Source organism: Musca domestica, unplaced genomic scaffold (genome assembly GCF_030504385.1).
Source record: "Musca domestica strain aabys unplaced genomic scaffold, Musca_domestica.polishedcontigs.V.1.1 3, whole genome shotgun sequence".
Classification (NCBI taxonomy): Eukaryota; Metazoa; Arthropoda; class Insecta; order Diptera; family Muscidae; genus Musca; species Musca domestica.
Window position 1 is genome coordinate 26131958 of NW_026712299.1, and position 20466 is coordinate 26152423.

Below are 20466 nucleotides of genomic sequence, written 5' to 3' on the forward strand. Positions count from 1 at the left end.
GTAAACGAAAAAAAAAAACGAGAAAGTTTAATGAATGAATCTATGTACTAACTTATATTTATTTACACATATAAGCGAAGAATGAAAAAACAAGAAAGTTTAATGAATGAATCTATGTACTAACTTATATTTATTTACACATATAAGCGAAGAATGAGAAATTTATAGAGAGAATGATATCTTCGATTTGCAAATATTTCAATTGTCAGTAAACAAAACATGTCAAGAGAGATTTAACCCTTCATTTCAACAATTATTAAATTCCTTGATTTTTCCCCAGCTAGAAAAGCTCAGTAACATTTATTAAAATTGAATAAAAAAATAAAATTAAATAAAAAAAAATGATTAAAAATAAATAAAAAACCAGTCAAGAAAGTTTTAAAGTCGGGCGGGGCCGACTTTATGATACCCTACACCACTTTGCTAATTTAGTAGAGCTCCGCATAACAATTAAACGTTTTAATGGGAGAATTCAATCATACACGCCATGATTATAATTATAATTTAAAGTTCAAAGGACAAAATATGCCGAAGAATTTGTATCTTTTAAATTCGGACTTGTATTGCCCATTTGGTGCATAATTATATTGAAATCGGATAAAAATATATATGGGAGCTATATCCAAATCGGAACCGATCTCGATAAAATTTGGCAAAGATATTTCTGAGCTGTATTTGATGTATTTCCCTGAATATCGTTGTTACGGAGTGCATATTACGGCTGTGGGTACAATGTATATGGGAGCTATAGCTATATCTGAACCGATCTTCACCAAATTTGGCATACTAGCTTCCAGACTCAATTCGGTCGTAAGTGCCAAATTTCATCCCATTTGGACAAATATTAGACGTTTGGTGCACAATAAAAGGTAAATCGGACGAAGTTATATATGGGAGCTATATCCAAATCTGAACCGCTCGCGATAAAATTTAGCAAATGTATTTCTGAGCTGTATCTATATCTATAAAAGAGGAAAATGTTTGTATGTTTGTTTGTTTGTTTGTTTGTTTGTTTGTAATTTATGGACTCGAAAACCGCTGAATAGATTTTCCTGAAAATTTCCATATATACTGCAACATCGCCTGAAAGTAACATAGGCTATAAACATTTTTAAATTTCCGCTTGGAACTGGAGATATAGCATCAGAATCGGAGGTACCTCCCAAAAATTTAGATTTTATATGCACATATCTATTGATTGGTTGAAGATACAGTCTCCAAATTTGGAATACGTAACGGAATTTGGAACAAAAATAAGTTTGCCAAATTATATTGTAATCGGTTCAGATTTGCATATAGCTCCCATATATATTTTCGACCGATTTCGTTCATTTGATGCCTCAAACACAATATGAATGTTCGATTCCAATGAAATTTGGAATGTGTGACGGGATTTAATCCGAAAATAAATTTGTCAAATTATATTGAAATCGGTTCAGATTTGGATATAGCTCCCATATATATTTTCGACCGATTTCGTTCATTTGATGCCTCAAACACGATATGAATGTTCGATTCCAATGAAATTTGGAACGTTTAACGGTATTTGATCCGAAAATAAATTTATCAAATTATATTGAAATCGGTTCAGATTTGGATATAGCTCCCATATATATTTCGACCGATTTCATGTATTTAATGCACCAAACACGATATATATGTCCAATTTTAATGAAATTTAAAATAAGTAATGAAATTGGGAGCAAAAATGAATTTGTGAAATTGTATTGAAATCGGTTCAGATTCGGATATAGCTCCAATATATATTTTCAACCGATTTCGTTTATTTGATGCACCAAACACGATATGTATGTTCGATTCCGATGAAATTTGAAACGAATAACGGGATTTGGGGCAAAAATAAATTAGCCAAATTATATTGAAATCGGTTCAGATTTGGATGTAGCTCCCATATATATTTTCCACCGATTTGATATATTTGATGCATAAAACACGTTGTCTATGTCAATTTCAATGAAATTTGGAATGTGTGATGGAATGCGGGCTAAATATTTATTTTTCAAATTATATTGAAATCGGTTCAGATTTGGATATAGCTTCCATATATATTTTCGACCGATTTCGTTCATTTGATGCTTTAAACACGATATTAATGTTCGATTCCAATGAAATTTGGAATGTTTAACGGGATTTGATCCGAAAATAAATTTATCAAATTATATTGAAATCGGTTCAGATTCGGTTCACCAAACACAATATGTATGTCCAATTTTAATGAAATTTAAAATAAGTAACGAAATTGGGAGCAAAAATGAATTTGTCAAATTATACTGAAATCGGTTTAGATTTGGATATAGCTCCCATATATATTTTCGACCGATTTCATGTATTTGATGCACCAAACACGCTATGTACCTCTAATTTCAATGAAATTTGGAATGTGAAGCGGAAATTAAAACGAATATACGTTTGACAAATTATATTGAAATCGGTTCAGATTTGGATATAGCTCTCATATATATTTTCGACCGATTTCATGTATTTTACGCACCATACACGATATGTACATTCGATTCCAAAAAAATTTGGAATATGTGATGGGATTTTGATTAGAAAAAAATTAGTCAAATTATATTAAAATCGGTTCAGATTTGGATATAGCTCCCAAATATATTTTCCGCTGATTTAACATATTTGATGCACCCAAAGCGAGAGAGACGAAATCTGGCACCAGAAAAAAATTGCCAAATTATATTGAAATCGGTTGAGGTTTGGGTATAGCTAATATATATATTTCGGCCGACTTCATACATGTTATGAACCAAACACGATATATATGACCGATTCCAAGGAAATTCAGATTGTGTGGCGGAAAGTGGTTATAATAATAAATGTGATCAATTAATTGGAAGTTAGTTAAGATTTGGATATAGCTCCCATATATATATTCTCGGCCGATTTCACATATTTGACGCACCAATTTCAATGAAATATGAAAGTTGTGGCGGAATTTAAATCGGATCAGATTGGGAAATGATTTTAATAAGAACGATTGGCCCACAACGCCTTAGGCTAACACTGAAAAACAACACAACTATTAATTTGAAATACGCTTATTACGGGGAAGTATGTTGCTATCTCGAATTCACTAATTGCAATAGAAATGCCACTTAACTTCAAAAAATTGCAGTTTCCTGCACGCTTGGTATTTGCTATGAAATAAATAAATCCGAAGGACGAACCCTTCGTTTATGTATGTCATGTTACTGTGTTTCTAATGGTTTTGTATATTTACGCATTAAAGTAGTGCAATATTTTTTTTTTTTTGAACCAACATATATTCGTAAACAAAATTTTGAATGCATATAAAGTCAAAAGGGGTGGCGAAGCGCACCGGGTTCAGCTAGTTTGATATATTTCCCCAAGTATTGTTGTTACAGAGTGCATATTACGGCTGCGGAGGACAAAAAAAAAAAAAAAAAAACAAATCGGATGAACAATATATATGGGAGCTATAGTTATATCTGAACCGATTTCGATCAAATTTGGCATACTTACTTTCAGGTCCAATCTGATTGTATATGCAAAATTTCATACTATTCGGACTGATATTACACGTTTGGTGCACAATAAAAGGCAAATCGGACGAAGATATATATGGGAGCTATATCTAAATTGACTGATTATCTCCAATTTCAATAGGGTTCGTCCTTGGGCTAAACAAATGATTTGCGCAAACTTTCATCTGGATAGGGCAATAAATGCGAACTGTACTTTGTTTACAAAAATACATGGACAGACGGACAGACGGACGGACGGACATGCATAAATCGACTCAGAATGTGATTCTATGCAGATCATCAAAAGGAACTATGGGTCTATCTCGTTTCCTTTTGCCTGTTACAAACAAATGCACAAATACATAATACCCTGACCACCTTGTGGTGTAGGGTATAATTATGTAAACGTCTTAAAATATCGAGTGACACAATTATGAGATTGTGTCTGAAGTTCAAGAATTATAAATAACTAGCTGAACCCGGTGCGCTTCGCTACCCCTTTTGATTTTATATGCATTCAAAATTTTATTTACGAATATATGTTGGATAAAGAAAAACAAATTAAAAAATTAAAAAAAAAAATATTGCGCTAATTTAATGCGTTAATAATCTGATCCGATTTAAATATAATTTTAAAAAAAATTACTTTTACACCAAACTCCGCCACACCTTTCATAATTCATTGAAATTGGTGCGTCAAATATGTGAAATCGGCCAAGAATATATATGGGAGCTATATCCAAATCTTAACTAATTTCCAATTAATTTATCACATTTATTATTATAACCAAATTCCGCCACACATTCTGAATTTCATTGGAATCGGTCATATATATCGTGTTTGGTGCATAATATGTATGAAATCGGCCGAAATATATATGTTAGCTATATCCAAACCTCAACTGATTTCAATATAATTTGGCAATTTTTGCTGGTGCCAGATTTTGTGTCTCTCCCTTTGGGTGCATCAAATATGTGAAATCGGCTGAGTATATATTTGGGAGCTATAATCACATCTGAGCGTATTTGAATATAATTTGTCAAATTTATTTTTGTACCAAATTTAGCCACTCATGCCGAATTTCGTTGGAATCGGAAATACGTATCGTGTTTTGTGCATCAAATATGTGAAATCGGCGGAAAATATATATGGGAGCTATATCCAAATCTGAACCGATTTTAATATAATTTGACTAATTTATTTTCTAATCAAAATCCCGTTACATATTCCAAATTTCTTTGGAATCGAACATACATATCGTGTATGGTGCATAAAATACATGAAATCGGTCGAAAATATATATGAGAGCTATATCCAAATCTGAACCGATTTTAATATAATTTGACAAATGTATATTTGTTTTAATTTCCGCTACACATTCCAAATTTCATTGAAATTAGAGATACATAGCGTGTTTGGTGCATCAAATACATGAAATCGGTCGAAAATATATATGGGAGCTCTATCCAAATCTCAACCGATTTCAATTTAATTTGACAAATTCACATTGGCTCCCAATTCCGTTACTTATTTTAAATTTCATTACAATGGGAAATACATGTCGTGTTTGGTCCACCAAATACATGAAATCGGCCGAAAATGTATATGGGAGCTATATCCAAATCTGAACCGATTTCAATATAATTTGGGAAATCAATTTTTTAGATAAAATCTATCACACGTTTCAAATTTCATTGAAATCGGGGATACATAGCGTGTTTGGTGCATCAAATGCTCGAAATCGGCCGAAAATATATATGGGAGCTATATCCAAATCTGAACCGATTTCAATATAATTTGACAAATTTATTTTCGGATTAAATCCCGTCACACATTCCAAATTTTATTGGAATCGAACATTCATATTGTGTTTGAGGCATCAAATGAACGAAATCGGTCGAAAATATATATGGGAGCTATATCCAAATCTGAACCGATTACAATAAATTTTGGCAAACTTATTTTTGTTCCAAATTCCGTTACGTATTCCAAATTTGGAGACTGTATCTTCAACCAATCAATAGATATGTGCATATAAAATCTAAATTTTTGGGAGGTACCTCCGATTCTGATGCTATATCTCCAGTTCCAAGTGGAAATTCAAAAATGTATATAGCCTATGTTACTTTCAGGCGATGTTGCAGTATATATGGAAATTTTCAGGAAAATCTATTCAGCGGTTTTCGAGTCCATAAATTACAAACAAACAAACAAACAAACAAACAAACATACAAACATTTTCCTCTTTTATAGATATAGATGATTTTACACCTTAATGATATACACCTTTTTCAGATGTAATTCAATTGTAATAGAAAAATTTCAATTGTTATTCAAGAATTCCATTTGATATTCGAATTAAGTTATTGTAATTCAATTTCAATTATTCAATTTTATTTGCCATTCAAAAAAGCAAATAAAAAATGCATTTCTATTCCAAAAATGGGGGCTATACAAAGGCGTGGTGGTGAATAAGTAATTTTTTGTCATAGGTTCTAGTAATGATTCCGAACTTCAAATACGAAATTTGAAACAATTCCGGTGAATTATGTCCCTAACATCATGGAAATACTAAATATATAGTATATGGGTGCTATACTAAAACGAGGACTTATTATACAATTCTCTTCCAGGCGTAAAGTACTCAGAGGTAACACCTTTTACGGATTTTCAGACAATTTCATCGAAAAATTTGGCTACAATTATCAACATGCCGAATATCGAGAGGTACCATTACATGTATGGAAGCTAAACCATAATCCGAACCGATCTCGATTAAATTTTACAGAGGTGTTTTCGAGCAGTATTTGATGTCCGGTACCAAATATAATTTTTGTTGAGTGCATATTACGCATGTGAAGGACTTAAACCCTCATAACGGATGAAACATATATAAAGGAACTATATTTGAGGTACTTGCTTCTAGTCTGAATTCGGCGGAATATACCGAAATTCAGCTTATATTGGTCATTTGGTGCACAATTAACCCGATATCGGTTGAAGATATATGGGAGCTATATCTAAATTTTTACCGATTCTCACACTGAGGGAAAAATCCCGTTGCGAAATCAAGCACGTATGTTGTCATTTTCGCAACGACCCGTTGTTATATTTTTCAACAACGGCTGTTGGTGAATTGTGCACGAACGTGCTCAAATTGACACCGAGACGTGGTCAACTTTCGGTACCAACAACAGCCGTGCTTAATTTGTCCATTTGTAATATTGGTAATTGCAGCCGATTACACACGAGTAAAAAATGACAACGGTGGTGCATGATTCACACACGGTCGTTGTCAATATGACACCGGTCGTGTATGAATTATGCACCACCACCTGCATAATGATGCACCACCGTTGTTACTTTGTACACCGACGTGCATGAATCGTACACGATCGTTGCCATTTTAGCAACTACCGTGTATGAATCATGCACCACCGTTGTCATTTTTTTTACTCGTGTGCAATCGGCTGCATATTTACCATTTTTTCCGTGTTATTGAAAGAGAAAGGACGCATTGTGCAAAAAATTTATTGAAAATGAATAATAATTCGCAAGATCCTCAAAATATCATTGGTGAGTTGTTAGAAATCGATGGCAATATTGTTGTGGTTCGCGATACAAACCATTGCAGCAGTCAAGATGCGGAAAACAATGAGGACGATTATATGTTAAGGGAGTTCTTAAAAGGAATAAATATGGAGTCGCTTTTTGAACAATTAAAAGGTAAGTAAATAAAAATGAATTTTTCAGTTAATCAGTGTAATTAACAAAGAATTTTCTTTTTTGTTCTTTTAGCATCACATGTAACATTTCGCAGCTTGCAGTACTTGAAAAAAGAAGATTTAAAGGAAGCAGTGCCACCATTGGGACTGCGTGTTGAATTCAGAGAAAAGCTCTTTGCTTGGAAAAAACGAAAGGTACGTATTATTTGTTTTACAGAGTTGAACTCAGTATTAATATTGTCATAACAATAGCTCGGGATTGATGACGAAACTATGTCAGTTCCATCTAAAATAGGTGAATGGTGGAAACGCAACGAGACACCTGCAAGTACTCCTGGTACTCCCGACACTACAGGTTCGAACTGCTCAAAAGCCAAAGGAATTTTGTCAGAGGTAAGGTAAGAGTAATATTTGTGTAAGCATAGTTAATGTAGTTTTTTTATTTAATATAGGATCTAACGGAATTGTTAACACATACCTCGAAGGGGAAACTAGCGCTTGAATGTAGTAGCGTTAATAAGAAATTAAGTGACGAGCAAAGAGATGATATAATTAATATAATTATTGAAGATATTTTAACCAACAATGTTACTCTTTACACTCAAGACTATATGCGCATATTGGATGAAATTTGTTCCGTTTTTCCTCTTGAAAACGAAATGAGGGTAAGATTAACAATATAAACAACGTATCTGATTATGTAGTTTCTTAACTTATAATATGTCTTTATTTTTAGGATTATTATTACATTTCAAGAAAAGGAAAGAACAACGCAAGCGGAAAACTTTATGCCAAGTATAGAAACAAGAAGTCCAAAAGAATAAAGCTTTTGATTTCCGAGCCTAGCACAAGCAAAGCAGCAACTCACACATCTCCTAATTTTTGTAACAAAGATGTTCCCGAAATTGATGAATCAGTTGAAAATTCATTGAAAGCTTCCTTACTAAGAGAATGTAATGATTGGGGATCGATCTGCGAAAAATGGAAAAGATCTTTTAACATACGGCAAAGAGATATAAAAAATTTAAGTAGCCATACATTTCTCCTTGAATGGACGAAGTTGTCCGATGCAAGAGCTTCAGAATTGGTAAGTAGCCATGAGCTATTTATTTGTATATGGATACTAATGTTTCGTTTTAGGTCAACATTGATTTCGATATTATGTATCCACAGAAAGGCAATCTTCTACTTTCTAAATGGGACCAATTTAAGAAAAAAATTTACAATTATTATGGGAAAAATATTCATAACGAACATTGCAAACAACTCTTCGCAAATGTTTTGACGGCAAGCAGCATAGGTAAATTTTAATTCCTGATTTATCATAAACATTAAAAGTAATATTTATTTTATATTTCGGTTGCAGATGCTCAAGATTATATATACGCAATACTGTTGAATTCAGTTTTACCATCACCTGCTAGGTTTAAATGTGGAAACGGTAAATTACGAAAAAAAGTAACAATAGCTGATTCGCAGGAAAGTTTCGTACTGCGACTACCGACAATTAACGATTATAAAAGGCAAATTGATACAGTCACTGAAAAGTATTACAATGCTGGATTAACTATACAGCCATTTATAATTGTGGAGGGTTTGTCCGATTTCAATATAAAAGGTTTTTATGTTTTTTTTAACCACAATTTGTTAAAATTTCAATCGTTCCTCGAATGTTTAGATACATGTTTTAAAATTTTTCATGCACTTTCTTTAAAATATCCAAATGCCTGCCAAATTCCATGGATTTTTATCCAAAAATATTTTTATGAAATTAATACTGTATATGATATAAAATCAGTTAATTTGACTTCACTTATTAATTTCTGCAACAATAATTAAAGTACAATTCAAAATGTATATTTGCTTTCGTTGCCGTAAGCATTTTGATAAGGCAAATCTTTTAATAGCTCATTTGAAAACAGACCATTTAATGTCCACTAAATTTTTAAAAGTACAATGCGTTCAGGACAACTGTAAGCAAACATTTACAAAATTTACGTCATTCAGAATTCATTTAGAAAAACTTCACAAGAATCACACAAAAGCTCCACCAATGGTTAAAGCCATTAATGTGCCAGTTGAAATGTCATCATCAAAAGAAAATGATTATACAAACAGTGAAACTGTTATTAACAACAATACAATAGAAAAGGATTTAAATGTTTTGAAAAAGAAAACCTTATATCTGTCTTTACAATTACATGGTCAAAGCTATATGCCTAGAAATCATGTTATAGAAATACAACATTCTGTTTCAATTCTGCTTTCATCCATTTCATGTACAATTGAAAAATATATAACTGATCATCCAAATTATGAAGACTTAAGGTACTTACTAAACTTTTGTAAAAATCCTTTCGAAGAAACTAGAACGGAATATAGACTTTTAAAAATTTTAAAAGAACTAAACTTTTATGATGATCCAAAGGTTTATGTAATTAGCAATCAAGTCTCGGAAATTGTTATCAGCGGAAATCCCAGTTTAGGTCCAAAGTTATCCAATATTTATATAATGCCACTGAAATTCATGATAAGTGCCCTTTTTAAAATTCCAAATCTCTTAGATTTGACATTAGAAAACTCCAAAAAATTCCTAAATTCACCTGTTTTACAAAATTTTACAAACGGTGAGTTATATAAAACTAAATTATTAAAATATCAGTACAATTTAGTTATTCCCTATGTCCTTTACATGGATGATTTTCAAATTAATAATCCTCTTGGAACCCATACATTTTCCATATGTGGTTGTTATATTAGCTTTCCTTCAATGCCACAGCACTTGTTGTCAAAACTTGATTATATATTAACTGCTGCGTTTATACCATCAAAGGATTTAAAAGAACGTGGAAATGAAGTTTCATTTCACAATCTTGTAGAAGAGTTAAAAATTCTAGAAGAAGGGGTTGAAATTTGTGTTCAACAAAGTGTTCAGAAGGTGCATTTTATTTTAGGTGTAATTATTGGAGATAATTTAGCAGTTAATAGTATTTTAGGCTACGTGCAATCATTTAACTCTAAAAGATTTTGCCGGGTATGTAGAAGAAAAAAGTCCCAAATGCAATTCGACGCAATTCAGCATTTAGATAGTTTAAGAAACCAAGAGAATTACAACTCAAATGTATTGGAAAATAATTTTCAAGAAACAGGTATTAAAAACAAGTGTATCTTCGAATCTTTACCAAATTTTAACGTCACTGAAAATTTTTGTTTTGATATTATGCATGACATTTTCGAGGGCATATGTGTCTACGATATGTCTAATGTAATTCTCGGGCTGATTCAAGAAAATATTGTTACGTTAGATTGTATTAACAGCAGAAAATCTTTATTCCAATTTGGAGAAATTGAAGTGGGAAATAAATCTGGACCACTAGATTTATGTAGATTGAAAAACTATAACTTAAAAATGACAGCTAGTGAAACTATGTGTTTTACTAATTTTTTACCTTTAATGGTAGGCGATTTAATTCCTTTCTCCAACGATCACTGGAAAGTTTTTATAATATTATTACAAATAATCGATTTACTTTTAAGACCAAGTTATATAGAAGACGATTTAATAAAATTGGAAGAATTAATTAGAGATCACCATTCACTTTATATAACATTATACGGTTCGTTAAAACCGAAACACCACTTTCTTGTCCACTATCCCACAGCTATCCGAAAATGTGGTCCCCTTAAATATCTCTGGAGCATGAGATTCGAAGCTAAACACAAGGAAGCAAAAGCCTATTTAGGAAATACTACATCAAGAGTAAATCCCTGTCGTTCATTATCTATTAAGTCTGGATTGAAATTTTCCAATTTTTTATTAAAACACGAAGATAACTTAGAACCAAATGTTATCATTAATACGCATACCATCGAAGATTTGGCAAAAGAGGAATATTGTTACAAAAAAAGTAAGCCAGTTTTAAATTACCAAAATTGCAAAGTGTCTGATGACATTTTTTTTAAGGGAACTAGGTATAAAAAAAACTATTATTTAGCAACAAATAATGCCGCAATTGAACTTTTCAAAATTAAACATTTAATAATTGAAAATGAAAATGTTTACATTTTATGTAACCAAGTAAAAGTTAAAAACTTTGATTACCATTTACAATCGTATGAAGTTGGTTCTCTGAATGAGGATACAATTTTTTTAATACCAATTTTAGATTTTATTACTTACCCATTTCACTTATATCCTATGAATAATGGAAAAGTTTATTTCAGATTTAAGTTAATTTAATTTGTTTCTATACATTGAATATATGTAATTCGAATTGTTTTGTTAAATCAAATATGTATTTATATTGAATTTATGTAATTGGTTTCGTTCAATAAAATACTTTTCAAAAAATGTCGTTTCTTCTACTAAGGGTATAAAATGGAAAAGGAACGGATATCAAAAAATGACCACCATTGATTTCAATCTGACAACGGGCGTTGACAATCCGACAACGGAGCGTTGACAATCTGACAACGAAGCGTTGACGATCTGACAACGAAGCGTTGACAATCTGACAACGGGGCGTGCTCGAAATGACCACGTATGTGCTCATTTCATGCACATCTGTTGTTGAAATCGTTGCCAAAATCTCGGTGTCAAAATGACAACAGCGTGCTCATTTTGACACCAAACGTGGTTGATACACTATCATACACGGATGTGGTCATTTCATACACGGATGTTGTCATTTTTTCTCTGGGTGCACCAATTTCAATAGGGTTCGTCCTTGTTTGCAAATTTTCATCTCAATCGGGTATTAAATGCGACCTGCATTTTGTTCACAAGAATACATGGACGAACGGACGGACGGATTGACATGCATAAATCGACTCAGATAGTGATTCTATGAAGATGCTAAAAAATTTTCGCTTCTTTCTCGATATTATAAGCAAATGCACAAAGATATAATATCCTTATCACTTTGTGGTGTAGGGTATAGCCATGAAATTTTGAAGTTATTTGAATTGTAATGGCTTATGACAAAAGTTGCCTATTCAGATACACGTCGTCGTATAGACCCTAATATAACAGCTACATTCGGTATTTATAAGAATTAAACAGAATTTTTAACGGATTTTATTTATTTAAAAATTGCTAAATTGGTTCCAAATGGTGGAGGGTACTCAAAGTTCGGCCCGGCCGAACTTACAGTTATTTTGCTTGTTTGAGATAATAATACAGATTTGGTGAACAATATACTTAGATTGTAACAGGCAAAACAGGTATGTGATCCATAGGTCACATAAATATGTTTGTCCGATTTATCCAAATAGGTAATATTAGCCCAATGGACTGAATGGATTTTTGCGCATTCGAACATAATTGAGCCTAGTAAAGTAAATTCTTCATTGTTGGTTAAAATCGGTTAAGATATAGGTATTGCTTCCATATATATCTTTCATCTGATTTGGTGTTTAAGTTCCTTATATTCGAAATATGCACTTCACAACAATGACATTTGGTACCAGATATCAGATACGGCTCAGAAATACCTATGGCAAATTTTACCGATTTGACAGTTATTGTGTACCAAATATGGGATGTCAGATCAAATTGGATAGACTTTGAAGTTTGCTCCGTCTGGCCCTTGACCTTTCTTTACCTTTCTTATTTTTATACCCTCCACCGAAAAAAGTATGGAGGGTATATTAAGTTCGTCATTCCGTTTGTAACTCATCGAAATAATCATTTTAGACCCAACAAAGTATATATATTCTTGATCAGCGTAAAATTCTAAGACGATATAGTCCTGTCCGTCTGTTGTAATCACGCTACAGTCTAAACAAATTAAGATAGGAAGCTAAAATTTTGCACAGATCTCTCTTTTGTCTGCAGGCAGGTCAAGTTTGAAGATGGGGTATATCTGTCCACGATATCGTATAGCCCCCATATAACGGTACCCCCCATTATTCGGTATTTTGATGATGTTAGCCACATTTTTCAATGGAATTGTCTGAAAATCCACACAAGGAGTTCCCTGTGGGTACATTATACCTCCGCAGAGAATTATCTATATAGGTCCACGATATCGTATAGCCCCCATATAACGGTACCCCCGATATTTGGTATTTTGATGATTTTATCCACATTTTTCAATGGAAGTGTCTGAAATTCCACAAAAGGAGTCCCTTGTGTGCATTTTACCCCTTCAAAAAGAATTGTCTATATAGGTCCACGATATTGTATATCCCCCATATAACGGTACCCCCCGATATTCGGTATTTTGATGATTTTACCCACCTTTTTGCAACGGAATTGTCTAAAATTCCACACAAGGAGTTCCTTGTGGGTATTTTATACCTCGACAGATAATTATCTATATAGGTCCACGATATATTGTATAGCCCCCATATAACGGCACCCCCCGATATTCGCTATTTTGATGATTTTACCCACATTTTTCAACGGAATGGTCACAAGGGGTTCTTTGTGAGCACTTTACCCCGACAGAGAATTCTCTATATAGGTTAACGAAAACGTATAGCCCCCATATAACGGTACCCCGCGATATTCGGTATGTTTATGATTTTAGCCACATTTTCCAATCGTATTGTCTGAAAATCCACACACGGAGTTATTTGTGAGCACTTTACCCCTGAAACGGAATTGTCTATATAGGTCCACAATATCGTATATCTCCCATATAACGGTACTCCCCTTTATTCGGTATTTTGATGATTTTACCCACATTTTCAACGGAATTGTCTGATAATCCACACAAGGAGTTCTTTGTGAGTATTTTACTCCATGAAAGAGAGTTGTCTGTATAGGTCCACGATATCGTATATTCCCCATAAAACGGTACCCTCTGATATTCGGTATTTTATAGAGTTCTCTATATAGGTTAACGATATCGTATAGCCCCCATATAACGGTACCCCCGATATTCGGGATTTTGATGACATTTCCCAATGGAATTATCTGAAAATCCACACAAGGAGTTCCTTGTGAGACATAGATTTGTCTTTATAGGTCCACAATATCTTATATCCCCCAATATATCGGCACCTTCCTATATTAGATATTTTAAAGATTTTAAAAGAATTTTTAATGGATTTAATTTTTTTTTTTGAAATTTTTCTAATTCGTTCCAAATGGTGGAGGGTATTCAAAGTTCGGCCCGGCCGAACTTACTGCTTTTTTACTTGTTATTTATTTATTTTAATTTTTTTTTTTTCATGTTGAACTTTTGTGATTTATGTAACCTAAATAGTAGATCAATAGATTCGATTCTTCTTCAAACTAACATTTAATATTGTTAATATACATTGAATTCAATGAAAATCTGTAACTTATTTCAAATTTTATGTGAGTCATTGTTGATTACTTTTTTTACCCTGCAACGCTAAGTTTGATTGGGCCAAAAATTATGTAACACCACGAAATATTGGTTTCCCTCTACAGGTCGCAATTATAGACCAATCGACGTGGAAGTTAGCATGCGGCCAGAGCTTAGGGCTGAACAGAAACCATCCAATTTTGATGGTCATCGGGTAATATTTAGTGGGTGAAATAGGCCACAACATTTGTGTTAAATAAAAGTCAAATTTTCCATTAAACCGCGCAAATAGACGAACAGGTGAATTCTGGCCGTAGATGCCGATAGTAAATATATCGGTTATATATAGCGAAATATATTCAATGTGGAAGGGGATGTTAGTTAAAATGCTAATATCTCAAGAATGGCTGGACCGAATTTGACAAATTTTGTCAACTCAGAATGCCCTAAATATCGTAGATAAGCATATCATATAGATGCGTCTAAATTTGAGATAGAGAGGGACATATTACATTTTTTTTGCATTTGAGATGTTCGCAAAAACAGAAAATTTTTTTCCAAAATAGATTTGGACGTAAGAGGGCTTCTAAAATTTGTCATATTGTAGTGTTGTAGGGTATCACATGGTCGGTCCCGCACGACTAAAGCCTTTGCTTAATTGTTTACCTTTAGTGTGGGATTTACCATAAGGAGTGGATCGATATATCCCATATATACCTAGATAGTTAGTCCAATGGCTCAATTATAGAGTAGAGCAAAGCCACTAATTATTTTTTTCTTTTAGTGCCCTTTTTCCGTCAAAATATATACACAATTTGTGTGTATATTCCTTTAAATAAAAAATAAAATAATTTGAAAATACTTAAAATTCGGTTGCAACAGAAATGCATATTCTTAACGTTAATGGACACCAAATTATACAATTTTGGGATAAAACAGCATTGCCCTGCTATCCTAAATTCAGTGGAATAATCCCAACATTCCATTCAGGGTTTTTTAGTATTTCCCAGTATAAGAATTTTGTTCAAAAATGTCAAAAAAAAAAACAAAACCAATTGTTACATATGTCAAATTTGCATGTTTGGCAGTAATATTGAAAAGAATATTGTTTCATATGTTAAAAATAGTCAACATTTTGACCCTTTGTTGGAAGATACAAGTAGCAGATATCCGATAAGTCACATATACATACAATATCGTTAGATATCGGTCAAAATTTTAAAACAGATGCCAAAATTGGGATAAGTTTGAAATAATCTTCAAACTTTAAATGGGTCGTACTATCAATTCAAATAAAGTTTCATGCGTTTTTTAAGGTATTTCCCTATAGCTCTTACAAATCTTTGTGCATTTGTTTGTAACATGGAGAAGGAAACGAGATAGACCCATAGTTACTTTTGAGAACCTTCATAGAATCACTTTCTGAGTCGATTTATGCATGTCAGTCCGTCTGTCCATGTATTCTTGTGAACAAAATGCAGGTCGCATTTATTATCCGATTGCGATGAAATTTTCCAAACAATATTTTTTTGGCCCAACGACGAACCCTATTGATATTGGAGATAATCGGTAAAAATTCATATATATATTCGTCCGATTTGCCTTTTATTGTTCACCAAACGTGTAATATCAGCCCGAATAGTATGGAATTTTGCACATGTAACCAAATTAGGCCTAAAAATAAGCATGCCAAATTTGATTGAAATCGGTTCAGATATAGCTATAGCTCCCATATATATCTTTCATCCGATTTGATCTTTAAGTCCCTCACATTCCTACTATGCACTCCACAACCGTGATATTTGGTACCAGGTATTATATGGAGCACAGAAATAGCTGTTTTAAATTTTATCGAAATCGGTTCAGATTTGGATATATCTCCCATATATATCTTCATCCGATTTCGGGTTAATTGACCACCAAATGGCCAATATCAACCCAAATGGCCCGAATTTTAGCACATGTGACCGAGACTAGCCTCAAAGCAAATACAACAAATTTGGAGAAAATCGGTTCAGATATAGCTATAGCTCCCATATATATGTTTTATCCGATTTGGTGTTTAAGCCTTTCACATTCGTAATATGCACTCCACAAGAATGATATTTGGTACCAGATATAAGATACAGCCCAGAAATAGCTGTTTGTAATTTTATCGAAATCGGTTCAGATTTGGATATATCTCCCATATATATCTTCATCCGATTTCGGGTTAATTGACCACCAAATGGCCAATATCAGCCCAAATGGCCCGAATTTTAGCACATGTGACCGAGATTAGCCTCAAAGCAAATACAACAAATTTGGAGAAAATCGGTTCAGATATAGCTATAGCTCCCATATATATGTTTTATCCGATTTGGTGTTTAAGCCTTTCACATTCGTAATATGCACTCCACAAGAATGATATTTGGTACCAGATATAAGATACAGCCCAGAAATAGCTGTTTGTAATTTTATCGAAATCGGTTCAGATTTGGATATAGCTCCCATATATACCTTCATCCGATTTCGGGTTAATTGTGCACCAAATGGCCAATATAAGTCCAAATGGACTGAATTTTAGTACATCGGACCAAATTCAGCCCAGAAGCAAGTATATCAAATTTAGTGAAAATCGGTTCAGATATAGATATAGCAACCTTATATATGTCTCATCCGATTTAGTGTTTTAGTCCCATACATTCGTAATATTCACTCCTCAACCGTGACATTTGGTACCAGGTATTAGATGGAGCACAGGAATAGCTGTTTTAAATTTTATCGAAATCGGTTGAGATTTGGATATAGCTCCCATATATATCTTCATCCGATTTCGGGTTAAATGTGCACTAAATGGTCAATATCAGCCCAAATCACTTGAATTTTCGTAGATAAGACCGATTTAAGTCTAGAAGCTAATACGTAAATTTTGGAGAAACCCGGTTCAGAGATAGCTATAGTTCGTAAAATGCACGATAGAATTAGATAGATTTTGATTTTGTACCAAATATCTCATAGAGCTCTGAAATGCCCTGTATAAACCTTTTTACGAGAGCTCTACTAAATATGCATAGTGGTGTAGGGTATCATATAGTCGAAACCGGCCGGATTTTGAGCTTTCCTTACTGGTTATAAATTGTATGAGATTTATTAGCAATGAAAGTTTTCATTATTTGCCAAAATTTTATCCTTTATGAGGAGGTAAAAATAGGCCTATGTTTTAATTATTAATAGTGCTCCTATAATCATTGATATAAAAAAAACAAGTAAGCAAAGACTATAGTCGTGAAGGGCCAACCATATGATACCAGCCCTTCAACACTACAAAATGTTAGAAGCGCCCTTATGTCCAAATCTATTTTGGAAGATTTCGCTTTTGAAATTATGTCACGGAGCACTGCCCAGATATTACCCTTAGCATTTTGACCAGGGACATTTGCCCAATATTTACGCACTTTATCGTGCTGTTAGTTTCTGTGGTTCATTTTACGGCTAAATATAATCAGGAGTGTCGATTGGCTTTAATTGTGTGGTCAGGATAATTTTTCTTGAGTATCATCTCCAAAAGCAAGAGGCTCCTTGGTATCACCAAATTTAGACTCATCTTTATGATTTGATTATCTACGATATTTGGATATATTCGTCAACGAAATCAGCAAAAAACGCCAGAAGTTCGCCTATTGTGTATTTCGGATATCGCCTGCAAGTAATGTTGGTATTTTTTCACACAAAAGTAGTGGTCCATTCTACCTGCTGTCCTAAACTCTAACTTCATGCGAGATTTCGTGTCATTTGGTTTCTATTTGTGACCTTTATAAGGGCTGCAAAATCAGGAACATTTTTAGTTGTTGGTCCATTTAAACCCCTAAATATATTGCGACATCTTGGAAATAATAGGTCTAGCCCTCCTGAGCATAACCCTACCCTTGTGACAATTTTCGTGAGGATGGGACGAAAAAAGACAATCTGTATATAATAACCCATATTATTATATTTCGCTACATATATCCGATATATTTACAATCGGTATCTATGTAACGACCTCTTCGTCTATTTTTGATTTCGCCGATATATTTGATATTTGACCTTTATTTAACACAAATGTTATGGTCAATTTCACCTACTAAATACTACCCGATGACCATCAAAATTGGAAGGCTTCTGTCCAGCCCAAAGCTATAGCCCCATGATAACTTCCGCGTCGATTGGTCTATAATTGCGACCTATAGAGCAACTGCAAAATAAGGAAACTTATTCAGTTTTTGGTCCATTTCAACCCCTAAATATTTTGCGATCATCTCCAAAAGAAATAGGCTTCTATTCTGGACTATGGCCCACCTTCTTTCTAAATTTCATGAAGATCGGGCCATAATTCCGACCTGTAGAGTGATTACAAATTAACATGGACAGACGGACAGACGGACGGGCGGACATACATAGCTAGATCGACTCAGCTCGGCGAGATAGGAACATCCATATATACTTTCCTATGTGGGAAACCAATATTTCGAGGTGTTACATAATTTTTGGCCCAATAAAACTTATAATACCTCCAACACAGGGGATGATCTTGATGAAGCAGGGTTATATTGTCAATTTTCGCATCTGACCCAGCACTAATGTAAATATTAGAATTTGCACAGTTCGAACAAAATGATGATGAACAAATGATTCTTTCTCTTTCTATGAGCTAAACTACTTTCTTTGCAAACTTTGACTTTTTGGGGGGAGGCACCAGAAGGAGTGGACCGGTGATGCCCATCTCCGAACTCGATCTAAGTTTAACAATCATATTACGATGTACAGGGTTTACCATATTCGACGGACCCATGACTCTTTGGACCCATTCCAATCGACGAGGCTTGTCCGCAGGCAACATTTTTTGCGTCAATTGAATTTTGTACGGGAACAAATGCAAATCAATGCGAATAATCCGTTGTAAAGTGGGCCGAGCCATGCCCAACTGCTGAGAACGGCGTTTTTGGGATGTTCTTGGGGACCTCTCAACACTGGCTCGTACGGCAGCGATGTTATTTTTAAGCGATGTGACATCTCTGTCAAAAGTTATAGCGTTGCCAGATGGGTCCGTCGAATATGGACAACCCTGTACTAAGTTTGAGCCAAATCGGATACTCGTTTCGAGAGTTATCGTACGAACCTGAGAGACAGATATCCCTAGATCGAGTACAATTGCCCTGAAACGAATTTGGTCCAGAGATCTAGAGCCTTAAACCGTTTTTTTTCAAAGAGGCACGTTTCGGCCGTATCAAATGTAGTCATATGACTAAGGGTATAAAGTATAATGCCCTAAGGGTATACTTGTATATTCCCAGATCCTTTTCGTTAAAAACACGAACACACATCTGTGTAAAAAGATAAACACTCTCATAACACTTACCCACAATTAACAGCATCCTGCCAGAAATTTACCAGCAATTTCGTCCATATCCCTTATATTTTTACACAGGTTGTGGCTTTGGGGGTAAAGTTGAATTTTGTTATAATTGTTAATGACTTTAATGACGTCCACTTAAAAGAATGGCAAAGCAAAAAGTCCCTTCTTCATAATTTGCTTACATTTGTGGCTGCAAAGGATATCAGATATAGGCTCTCCTCAATTATGATAATGCTTTTGTTGAGCATATTGTTCGGCGATTTTTTAAGCTGTATATATTATAATCTCTGTTTCTTCTTCAGGCAGAGATTATCTTGATAAATGTTCCTACATAAAATTAATTTTTAATTTTTGTATTCGCCGAATTAAATAAATTTGAAAATTTTTATTAAATGAAAAGAATGTGATAGTATTATTTTTTTGTACATTTTTTGATGGAAATTTCAAGGGAATCAAATTTGATTTCTTTAAAAGCATACTTATGTACAAAAGAGATTTTTTTTTAGAAGAAAAAATTGTAGAGGTTTCGAATTTTTTTCAAGCACTACAACTACTTTGGTCT

The 20466-nt window shown here is 33.6% G+C and overlaps 1 protein-coding gene across 1 annotated transcript in view; it reads right to left on the bottom strand.

Moving 5' to 3' along the window:
- LOC101888252 (guanylate cyclase 32E) overlaps positions 1-20266 on the bottom strand; it is a 214722-nt gene extending 194456 nt beyond the window's left edge. The window contains exon 1 of the mRNA XM_059124627.1: positions 19908-20266. The gene's annotated coding sequence lies outside the window, so the exon portion shown is untranslated. The remainder of the gene's footprint in view (positions 1-19907) is intronic.
- Positions 20267-20466: the final 200 nt, after the last annotated feature.